Raw genomic sequence first — 12,028 nt, forward strand, 5'->3', positions numbered from 1 at the left:
TGCACAGTATACCATGCACTCTTCGGATCACACCTGCAGTATGGAGTGGTATAGGGGGAAACTCATTCAAGAAATGAAAAGGGTGTTCACATTACAACAACAAAAAAGCAGCCAGAATCATATTAAGAAGAAAGACTTCTGAAACATGCAGAAACTGCCTCAAAAGACTAGGCATCTTAACTTTTCCCTTCTTGTACATACATGAAACTATACTATGTCACAGAAGATAGTGCAGAGTGGACTACAAATGCTAGTGAACACGCCCGCAACACATGGAGGAAGAATGGCATACGAAGCATATACCACTGACTGACAATGCTTGAAAAAGGACGCCAACATTCAGGTATCAAATTACTAAAAAGTCTGCCTAAAAAACTGCGTGACAATGTATGCAACACTAAGTTTTCAAAGAACTATCGGTGGAAAAGGAATTTTACAGTGTTGAGGAACACTGCTCACATTTAATCTGTAAGTACTGTTCACTATAATCAATGATGTTAGAACAGTTAGGAAGTACATGATAATGAACGATTTTGTATTTTTGACATGTCCTAATTACATGCACATTCACTGTACACCATGAAATCCTACAGGATCAAATATAATTCTACTCTATTATCAATCATTTATAATATACGGAAAACAGTGCATTATGTCACAGAGTATCTCACGCAAAAAAGGAACTTTTTCTTATAGCAGAACACATTTTAAAACAAATTTAGTTTATTATTAATATTTGCATTAACTGATATCTCACTTTCAACTGAAACTTTAGCCACACACAGATGTATGGGCTAGTGCATTTTTATGTGGAGAGCTTAAGTGTTCTCATAATCCACCAGAACATTGGTATGCACACAGAAATGTGTATCATATAATATAATGCACACACACTGAAATAGTTGCCTTCAGGAGGATGACATGGTTAAGGATGGATCAATACCTCCTGAAATGCTGTAAAAGGCTTAATAGTTTTCTGTTTTGTAAGAAACACAGCTGGCACTGACTACATGTTCTATGATATTTCCTGTGTACTTTGTAGCATAGCAAGCTGGGACCACCTAAACCTGGTATCATTTCACTCTTATTATGAATTTATTTTTATATTCATTTTTCACCTTGCACTGAAGTACCTGTGAAGCATATTTGTAGTGTGTAACTTAATTTATCAAAATGTTGGACAGACTTCACTTCACTTAAATACATTATCCGGATTTCCCATTTCAATGTGCTGATTCCAGTAGTGTATGTAGTTTTCTTGGAAACATTGATAATTAAACAATAATGTCATGTAGAAGAAGGTGTAATTAGATGAATGACAAACACTAACTTCACTTAGTGAAGGTTTATTCAGCACTTGCACATACAAGAGCATGGAGCGAACTGCCTCCGGCCAGAACACATACGGTATATATACAGCTAAAGAACATTCCAGTGCAGTGATTCTTGACATTTGTGGATACTTCTAGAATGTACTCAAACCGAATATAGAAATTAAAATCGGACAGTCCAGGTGAGTTCTACGACACTGCTCCCTCCTTAAGAGATCAGCATCTCGGTGTTATGTTGTCCTAGTCCAGGAATGAGTCATCAGTCCTGCATACTCCGACTTCCGAACTGATGCTCACCCTGGTAGTAATCTTCTTAGAACTTCTTTTGCCGCTATGCTCTTCGTCACCTTTCTACTTGTTGCCTGTCGCTGGATCTTCTAATTTACCCAAGGTGGCAGGATCCTTGCACGGTTTCATTCGAAGTATGTGGACCGTATATCTGATCTTTCGTCATCTTGCGTCGGGGTCGAAATCTTCAACTTCATAAGTAACATCAGACAACTGTCTTACAACCTTTTAAGGTCCAAAGTAGCACCTGAGGAAATTCTGAGAGAGACCAACCTTCTGAACAGGAGTGAAGATCCAGCCGAGGTCACCAGGCTGGTAGACAACAGGTTGGTGGCTCACGTCATACCTTCAGCGATTGTTTTCTTGAGTTTGCAGCATGCAGAGTTGAGCTAACTGCCGAGCTTCCTCAGCTCTGGTTAACAACTGGCCGATGTAGCCGTCGTCCATGTCATCAAGATGTAAGGGAAACACATCGTCGTAGTCTCCTCACACCCATGCACCAGGAAAAATGTCATAAATCCTGTGGTGTCTTGTTTGGCGGTGTTGTAGGCAAACGTCAAGAAAGGTAGCACCTCATCCCAGCTGCTCTGCTCAACACTGACAAACATTGATAGCATGTCGGCCAAGGTCTTATTAAGGCATTCAGTAAGCCTGTTAGTTTGTGGATGCTAGGCAGTCATAATGTGATGAGTAATGTTTGCACAGATGGTTTATCTCTGTCACAAGATTTGATTGAAAAACTTTCCCTCAATCTGTAATTAACGACCTTGGGGCATCGTGTTTTAATACAACGTCTTCCATGAGAATATGGCTACCTCAGATGTTCGGCTATTTTCACGGCTTTTGTAATGACATAGCGTGTCAGATAATCAGTGCAAACAATAATCCATCTATTGCCACTAGCAGACATTGGAAATCGTCTGAGGAGGTCAATCCCAACACGGTGAAAAGGCGTTTCGGCTGGTGGAATTGGTATGACTCGGCCAGGTGATTTCTGAGGAACTGCCTTTCTCCTCTGGCACTATCTACAGTGCGACACATAGTGACAGCCACTCCTAAATAAACCTGGCCAGAATCTCTTGGAGATTCTATCGTATGTCTTAATAAATCCTAAATGTCCGGCCTCAGGTGTGTCATGGAATTTCTGTAGAACATCTAAGCACATGTGTTTAGGAATCACTGGTAGCCACCTCTTTCCAAACGGATTGAAGTTTTTCTAGCAAAGTAATCCATTAACTGCCTTAAATTGCCCTTTCACATCCTCTGACCGATTTAAGGCAAGCATAATTTGAGGTATCTTGATGTCCTGCTTCTGCTCAGCAGAGAGATCCTGGAGTGCAGCGAGACAGTCACTATCTTCATCGAAGTCTTGAGGGTCTTGCACAGGGTTTATTGAGAGACGGTCGCCAACTTGTTGTTTTCTTCTACTTTTGTACACTATGGTAATGTCATACTCTTGAAGACATAATGGCCACCTGGCGAGTCGTCTTGTTGAATCCTTAAGACATGTCAACCAACAAAGTGAATGATGGTCTGTAACAACTGTGAATGGCCTTCCATAGAGATACTGTCGAAATTTTCACATGGCCCAGATCACAGCAAGACATTCTCTTTCTGTAGTTGAGTAGTTTCTCTCTGCTTTTGCAAGTGTCCTAAAAGCATAGGATATAACCTTCTCTTTTCCATCCGAAATTTGCACCAGAACAGCACCAATCCCATACCCACTGGCACCTGTGTGGTGCTCTCTCATCATACAGACCAAGTACAGGATCAGTCATTAGAGCTTTTCGCAGCACATCGAAAGAATCTTGTTGAGCACCACCCTAGATAAATTGAGCATCAGCTTTTAACAACTCTTGGAGTGGCCTGGCTTTGTTACGAAAGTCTTTGATAAAACGACGGTAATAAGAACATAATCCGAGGAAGCTGCTCACATCTCTAATACTTTTAGGAATAGGAAATTCCGTTACAGATCTCACCTTTTCTTGGTCAGGCCGCACACATTCGTTTGACACAAAGTGTCCAAGTATTTTGATTTATTTTGTTTCAAAAGAGACACTTTCTTGGATTAAGTTTCAGTCTGCCTTGTTGGAGACACTTAAGAATGGCCCTCAGTCTTTTTGTGTGTTCATCAAATGTCTCTGAGAACACTATAATATCATCTAAATAACAAAGAAACATTGTTCACTTCAGGTGACATAGAAGATTAGCCATCACCGTTCAAAAGTTGCTGGTGCTTTATACAAACAAAACAGCATTACCTTACTCATACAGGCCCTCAGGGGTGAATGAATGCAGTTTTCTCATGATCAGCCTCAGTAGTTCGATTTGTCAGTATCCCAAGTACATGTCCATGGTTGAGAAAAACTTAGCCCCCTTCAACAATCTAGTGTATCGTCAATTCGTGGAAGAGGGTAAAGATTCTTTTTAGTTATCTTATTAAGCTTCCTGTAATCAACACACAAGTGCCAACTGGCATCCTTCTTGACGAGGACCACTGGTGATGACCATGGGCTCTGCGAAGGCTGAATGATGTCATTCTTCATCATTTTCTCTACATCGTCGCGAATTATTCGAAGTTCTGTTGCTGACACACGGTATGCTCTCTGGCTTATTCGTTGATGGTCTCCAGTGCTAATCCAGTGCTTCACCGTCGATTTGTCTAATTTGCTCTTTACCTGTGGATTGAAGCATTCAGAGAACTCTTGAAGAATGGCAAGTAGCTTCTTCTGTTGTTCTTTAGTGAGATCTAGTGATAGTCGAACTAGGTCTTGTCTCTTAGTGGTAGCGCTAATTTTGCCCACAGACTTGGCATGGGAGGTTTCTGTGATGCTCAGCTCTTCTTCAATTAACGACTCAGTGTTTGCTACACACATGCGTCTTGGAAGGATCTGCGGTTCTCGGCGACAGTTAACTATGCACAATTCGCTGAATCCGTTCTTAAATGAGATGACAGGGGCTGGGATGACTAAGTTATACTCCAGTGGTATGCTTCTCTTACATTCTACTACAAGATCCATGGTTTGATGCATGGCATGACATGTGACAATAACCTTTCTAGCACTGACTGCAGGAATGATCAGTTCATCCAGCACACATAGTCTCCACACACTCGGATGTCCAACTTCCTGTCCACAGTATCTCATCTCGTCTAGCATAATCTTCGAGTGACCACAATCTATAATTGCCTGAGAAGCTTTCAAAAAGTCCCAGCTGAGAATGACGTCATGACTAAACTCTTGTAAGATGATGAATTCTAAGGGCTGTGTATGGCCACTTATACCCACACAAATGACATATCTTCCTGTAGGTTTTACGTATTTCCCATTAGCCACTTTCAGCAGAGATGTTTTGCTGTCAACGAATACCGTTTTATGCAACTGGCGACGGTATGTCTCCAAAATGGCTGAATATGATCCTCCAGAGTCCAAAAGAGCTTGGTCTGGTCAGCCATCCATGAGGATATCGACATAGTTTCCTATCATTTTTGTAGTGATCAACGGCGGAGGATTTCTCTCTTTGGTGGCCTCACCTCCAAGGAAGGTCGCACCCTTAGTTTTCCCGGTTGCGCCGGCTGGAGCTTCTAAATGGCGATGGAGAACTTGATCGACGTGTTGGGGAGCATCCTCTCCAGCCACTAGCTTGTGGTGATGGTGACCTATGACGTCCTGCACCCACATCTTCCTGTTCATCTTCGTTGTCCCGGAGTTGGCGTCGGCTAAGATCAGTCTGCTGTCTTCTGGCGTGGGCGTCATCAAATATCCGTCGCCTTTCTTGACAAGAGTGCACCACATGTCCTGGTCATCCACATTGGAAACATACTGGTTGCTTATCCTGAGTCTACCAGACATCAGTCTTCCTTGGTGCCCAAACAGTTTCGTCACGTGGCATTGTAGGAACATAACTTTTTCTGGGGCCTGACTTTTACCGTTTTAAAGGGAAATGATGGACGAGAGATTGGGTTCAATGTCTGTTCCATTTCTCCCTTATGACCTCTTGAAGCATCTCAGTTTTTTGCTTGCTGTGCAAATCCAAGTGCTGCAAGAACTTCCTCTCTCAGTATCTGACGAACAGTTGTGAAATCAGTTGCTTCCTCCACCACAGAGATCTATACGACGTTTGGAAGCCATTCAAACTTCTTGCGTGCAGTTCTTTTTTGATGCATTGTCTCGATATACTGTCACCATTTTATGAAGTCGTCTGCTGTCGAAACCTCCTTCAGGAGTAGGGCTTGATACATGTCCTCAGCAATACCCTTCATGAGATGTGCAACCTTATCTTCCTCCTTCGTTCTAGGCTCCACAATTTTACACAGCTCCAAGACATCTTGAATGTAGGATGCTGTAGTTTCTCCCGGACGCAGTGCCCTGCACTTATTAATCTTCAGCCTTGCACTTCTGTCATTGTGTGTTGCTGAAATACTTGCACAGTTCCACCTGGAATACTTCCCAGCTCGTGAACTTCTCCTCGTTGTTCTCATACCATTGCTTGGCAGTGCCCTCCAAGTAGAAAAATAGGCAAACACAAGGTGTCATCCCATTTGTTAAATTAGGCTATACGCTCATGTATCTTCAGCCACTTGTTTGGATCTTGGACATTGTCACCAAAGAACCCAGAAGGATGTCTCATGTGGCAGCACACAATTGCTTTCATCATAATGTCCTCTTCTTCTTGTGTCTCCAGTAGATCGCGATCTGTTGAATATGGCTCGAACTCAGGTTTCTCACCACGTAAACGGCGGCTCTGTCGTGGCCTGACGGGAGCCACTGTCGTCGATAATGTGCGCTATCACAAGTTCCAATACCCAGTGTCTCCCTCAGAATAATGTTACGTACAAGAAGGTATAATTAGATGAATGACGAACACTAACTTCACTTAACAAAGGTTTATTCAGCACTTGCACATACAAGAGAATGGAACGAACTGCCTCCGGCCAGAACACATACGGTATATATAAAGCTACAGAACATTTCAGTACAATGATTCTTGATATTTGTGGATACTTCTAGAATGTACTCGAACCGAATATAGAAATTAAAATTGTACATTCCAGGTGAGTTTTGAACTCACGACCCTCCATGCAACAGTTTAGTATCATAACCACTACACCACGGGGCTACTCAACTACTTCTGCGACAATATGATAAGATTAGATTAGTACTTGTTCCATAGATCATGAATACGACACTTCGTAATGATGTGGAATGTGTCAGGTTAATAAAAGGTGTTTATACAAGATATTACATTACACAAAATATTACATGACACTTAATATTTATTTATTTATTTTTTGTTGGGGGTTGGGGAAATTACCCACTTGCTATATCCAAAAATTCATGTAATGAGTAGAAGGAGTTGCCATTAAGACATTCTTTTAATTTCCTTTTAAATGCTATATGGCTATCTGTCACACTTTTGATGCTATTAGGTAAGTGACCAAAGACTTTTGTGGCAGCATAATTTACCCCCTTCTGAGCTAAAGTTAGATTTAACCTTGAGAAGTGAAGATCATCCTTTCCCCTAGTGTTGTAGCCATGTACACTGCTATTACTTTTGAATTCGTTCAGATTGTTAATAACAAATTTCATAAGTGAATATATATATTGTGAGGCTACAGTGAAGATTTCTAGCTCTTTAAATAAGTGTCTGCAGGATGATCTTGGATGAGCTCTAGCAATTATTCTGATTACACACTTTTGTGCAATGAAAACTCTTTTACTCAATGATGAGTTACCTCAGAATATGCCATACGAAAGCAAAGAATGAACATAGGCATGGTAAGCTAATTTACTGAGATGTATATCGCCAAAATTTGCAATGACCCTAATAGCATAAGCAGCTGAACTCAAACATTTCAGCAGATCTTCAGTGTGTTTTTTCCAGTTCAACCCCTCATCAACGCATACACCTAGAAATTTTGAATATTCTACCTTAGCTACCGATTTCTGATCAAAGTCTATATTTATTAATGGTGTCATTCCATTTACTGCGTGGAACTACTTATAATGTGTTTTGTCAAAGTTTAATGAGAGACCATTTGCAGAGAACCACTTAATGATTTTCTGAAAAACATCGTTTACAATTTCATCAGTTAATTTTTGTCTGTTGGGTGAGATAGTTATACTTGTATCATCGGCAAAAAGTACCAGCTTTGCATTTTCGTGAAAATAGAATGGCAAGTCATTAATGTATATTAAGAACAGCAGAGGACCCAAGACCGAAACTTGCGGCACCCCATTCTTGATTGATCCCCAGTTTGAGAAATCACCAGTTATTATGTGAACTGCTTACTTCAATTTTCTGCACTCTTCCAGTTAGGTATGATTTAAACCATTTGAGCACTGTCCCATTCATACCACAGTACTTGAGCTTATCTAGAAGTATTCCATGATTTATACAATCAAAAGCCTTTGAGAGATTACAAAAAATCCCAACGGGTGACTTCCGGTTACTCAGAGCATTTAATATTTCATTAGTGAAAGTACATATAGCATTTTCCATTGAAAAACCTTTCTGTAAACCAAACTTTATTTTTACAAAGGTGTGAAGCTACTCTACAATACTTTACTTTTTTCAAGAATTTTGGATAAGGCAGTCAGAAGAGAGACTGGGCGGTAGTTGTTGACATCAGACGTATCCCTTTTTTTATGCAGTGGTTTAACAATGGCATACTTCTGTCTATCTGGGAAAATACCCTGCTTCAGAGAGCTATTACATATGTGGCTAAGAATCCCACTTATCTCTTGGGAACAAGCTTTTATTATCCTGCTGGAAATGCCATCCATTCCAAGTGAGCTTTTATTCTTGAGAGAGTTTATCATCTTCCTAATTTCAGAAGCAGAGGTGGGTGGAATTTCAGTTGTATCGAATGGTGTGGGTAAGGTGTCTTCCATTAACTGCCTTGCTTCTTCTAATGAACATTTAGATCCTATTTTCTCTACAACATTTAAAAAATGATTATTCAAAATGTTTTCGACTTCCAGCTTGTTCTTTGCCAAGTTTCCTCTCGCTTTGATGGTAATGTCGTCATCCTGTCTCACTTGAAATAATATTCAAAATTGTTTTGATTTTGTTATCAGAGGTATTAATCTCATACATGATGCACATGCTTCTGGACTTGTTAATGACCTTTCTTAATGTAGCACAGTATTGTTTATAATATTTGGCTGTTTCTGGGTCATTACTCTTTCTTGTTGTTAGATACAGTTCCCTTTTGTGGTTACAAGATATTTTTATTCCTTTAGTAAGCCAAGGTTTTTTTGCATGGTTTCTTATAATTAGATTTAACTACTTTCTTGGGGAAACAGTTTTCAAATTCTCTTACAAGTGTATCATGAAATAAGTTATAGTTTAAATTAGCATCGGGTTCCTTGTACACCTCATCCCAGTCTAACTGCTGAAGATTTTCTCTGAAATTTCTAATTCTTGAGTCATTAATTGAACGCACAACTTTGGAGGGTAGTTTTGAATTACTTAATTGAGCTATGTCAGATACTGTAACCAGCTGAGCACCATGATCAGAAAGGCCATTCTCAACAGGACAAGAATTTATGTTTTTAAACTTATCTTGGTCTATAAAAGTGTTATTTATCAATGTACTACTGTTCTTTACTACCCGAGTAGGAAAATTAATGACAGATGTCAAATTGAAAGAACTGAGCAAGACTTCCAGTTCATTCTTCCTATTACACTCTTTCAGTGAATCAACACTTAAGTCCCCACAAATAATAATTTGATTTCCCCTATCTGACAGATAACACAACAAGGCATCCAAGTTTTCCCAGGAATAAATGAAAGTTTCCTGAAGAGGACCTATACACTGTTACAATTATAAAAGAGCCCTCCTTCAGTTTAAGTTGACAGGCACATGCTTCTATATGTTGCTCTAGCCAAAACTTTTTTGTATCTAAGCTTTTCACACAGTGATAACTTTTGACATACATGGCAACTCCTCCTCTCACCTTATTCTCTCTACTCATATATGCACCTAGTTTATAACCACTGATATTTACCTTTTCCATATCCGACACAATATGATGCTCAGACAAGCATAGTATATCTATTACATTATCAGATTCAATGTCATCTAAACAAACCAGGAGCTCATCTACTTTATTCTCCAATCCCAGAATATTTTGGTGAAAAATGGTAACATTATTTTTTACTTTACTTTTGTGAGAATCTACTTTTTTCTTTAATCCACCAATATTTTGGTTAAATATGGTAACATCATTATTTACTTTCCTGTTGTGAGAATCTTGTGAATTTTGGACCTCTTTAGCACCTGCCTGCCTGAACTTCTCATTGGACACTGATAATTAGTCTAAAAAAGAGGTACATCCATGAGTACTAGTGTCCCCCCTTATGGATTTCGCTAACAACCCTGCCAGTTTACCCTTCCCTTTCCTATTGAGACGTAGGCCATGCCTTGTGAAATCCCCCCTATCAATAGCCTCGACAGGAACCAATCCAATGTCTGACAGAGTGGCCGCCCTACGCAACTGATCCAACTCCATATTTACCCTCGTGACAGAGTGGTTCAACTGGGGCTGATCATGCCGCACGTCTCACTGCAACACAACGCAGTAGATTTGGGTCAGCTGATATGTAATTTTGGGAATGTTGACGCCATTCATTAGAAATTCTGGCAGCCCACCCTTGGAGTACTGAATTTCAGTTTCTGTGAAACTAGTTGCATTACTGGGTAATTAATGCTACAAGTTCAAAAGCAACTAGATTTTCCACCGAAGACTGATCCACTGTACTTACAGATTCCAGAATTTCCTACTGTACTTTTATTGCCTGATTTTTCTGAGTCAGATGACACTTTTCACAAATTCATTCAGTCATTACAAAATTGCATAACTTTGCATCAATAATCATAAATCTCAGCTGGTGCTTTTACTCATAAATTGATTACTCCCAATGCAGATGTAGGGCAAAAATAGTTTCTCAATCTTTTATATTTTCCTAAAGCACTTCATATTTTGTAAACCAAGCTAATGTCATAACATACAGTTCACACAAATTAGTAAATCTAACCTAGCTGATTTTCCAACCAAATGTGGTTTCTGAAATCACAATATGTTCACACACTTTATAAGGCCAGCCTCACCCCACTCTTCAATGTGCAGGTACCTACCATCATGCCCACATCTCAGAGTCCGTGTTCAGCTAACACATGATAAACATATACATGTAAAGAGTCCGCATACCACTCTTAACAAGTTAACATGTCCGTGAAAGTCTGCAAATAGAAAACACATGAGGAACATCTAAACAAAAGTTCAGGAATGCATGGCTTGCCTGAATTACATTAGTCTGTTCCAAGGCTGTGCTCATGCATTACTCAAGTGACATCACATAGAGAAGTCTATTGCCACCATCCATATTCCCAGTTTTCTGAGTGACTCAATTACGATTTTCACTAGTAACTTGTGGCATTGTTTATGCATTTCTCTTTTGAACCAATGTGTGAATGATTTGGACTCTGACCACGTACTGGGACAGCGTAAATATTCATTCCATTGAGTTGTGTGTCTTTTACTATTTAATATAGCCACTGTTTTCATAAACTGAAGCCACTGTTGTGTGTTTATTGTGTTGAAGGCTGCATGCAAATGGACTGGCCCCATGCTGCAAGTGAAAATGTAGTCAATACAAAAACCTCAGGGCCAATACAACTCGGCATAAAAATGACCCAGTAATTGGGTATGCGAGCATGATTTAACCACTGTATCTCCCCATATGACGTAATTGGGTGTAGATGAAGACATAAGTGAGTTGGTGTGACATTGATATGACATGTCGACCTACATGCAAGTCAATGTGGTGTTGCGTGGCTGTTGGTTGACAGCTGCCACTTTTTATATCTGTATCTCTGACCGTGAGAGTGACACTAAGAGCACTTTAAACCTGTCTCTCATTCCTTGTGTCCTGGCTGATCGCTCTCCAGGTAAATCTGCTATTGAGCTGTCAACACAGCTCTACTATTCTAGCCACAGAGGTCACTTGCTGGCTCCCAATACACATGCACTGTCTACTATCAGCACTAATTAAACTATATAGAGGCAGCATCCAGAAATGTGGGAGTAAGACATTGGGAAATAGCATGTGACTCTCTAAGCAAGACCTAGCATGAAAATCTTCTGAAAGGATGTTCTGTGCGATTTTCAGAACCATCACAGAATTAATCTGAGTGAACTCAGCATGAACTCAGAAACATCTTCAAAAGCTTTGAATGAACTGTCCAGAATCAGGATGAAAGTTTCAATAACCACACAATGATCTCTGAATCAGAGTTTCACAGCCTGAACTCAAAATCACCACAAACATCTCTAATCATGTCCAAACCACCCTCTCAACTGCTCTTCAAATCACCTCCAAATTTCCCCAGAACGATCACAGAC

This window comes from Schistocerca nitens, chromosome 5 (genome assembly GCF_023898315.1).
Source record: "Schistocerca nitens isolate TAMUIC-IGC-003100 chromosome 5, iqSchNite1.1, whole genome shotgun sequence".
Classification (NCBI taxonomy): Eukaryota; Metazoa; Arthropoda; class Insecta; order Orthoptera; family Acrididae; genus Schistocerca; species Schistocerca nitens.